Genomic DNA, 982 nt, shown 5'->3' with positions numbered 1-982 from the left:
TCCTACTACTATCTACTACTACTAGGCAAGATTAAGGTTATCATCGGTGTCGCGAATGCCACCATCATCAATGATTATGCATTGTTAGTAACGGTCGATTGTCATCATTTCAACAAGTATTTATAAGTGGAACAAACTTCCCTCACTTTTTAAAAAATGGATTCATTATAATCAACATCAATATTGAGTTTGGGAGGATAGGACAGAAATTTGGGGAAGGGAAATTGAGATTGGAAAAATGGAGGAAAGAGGGAGGATTGCTTGATAAAAGTAAGGTGCTACAACAATTATTCATTTGAGGTACAAATCAATTAAAACTAATAAGTATTTATTGGATAAGTAAGGCATAACATTAGATATTAACAGCAGTGAACAACTTAAGTGTCCTTTCCCATGTCTCCAAATCATGCCTTTTACAACTTTACCATTACTATCGGATCAGTTTTATTACCATTCTTATCAACACTAGTTAGTGCAATTGTTGTATTCACTATTTTGTGATTAGTGGCATCTTATGATTATAATTTTAATTATTACTGATACCATATTTATTAATAATAACTTTTCCAATTTTATTGTTATGGTGATTATTATTATTATTATTATTATTATTATTATTATTATTATTATTATTATTATTATTAATTGTTATTATTATCATTATTATCATTATTATTATTATTATTAATTATTAGCTCGCGGACTATGGGAATCTAGATATAATTGCTGTCAGTCGGACCTTGGTGTAGCTGGGTGTTGCGTAGCTGATTGTCATGTCACTGATACTGCTCCAAAGTCAGTGTTGGAAACCTATCGAGAGGTAAATTTCAGATTCTTATAGCTACTACCCTGCTGTGCAGTTCCTACTTTTTTCAGGTTTAATTGCTTCTTTATTGAATTACCCACCCCTTGTAAATACTTTAAGTGAGAGTTATCTATGAAAACTTTCCTGTACCGTGATTTTCTTATTACCTCTCACCTC

The sequence above is a fragment of the Loa loa genome, assembly GCF_000183805.2.
Source record: "Loa loa unplaced genomic scaffold supercont3.619, whole genome shotgun sequence".
Taxonomy (NCBI): Eukaryota; Metazoa; Nematoda; class Chromadorea; order Rhabditida; family Onchocercidae; genus Loa; species Loa loa.
The sequence above is the reverse complement of the archived record's forward strand: the minus strand, read 5'-3'. Positions refer to the sequence as shown.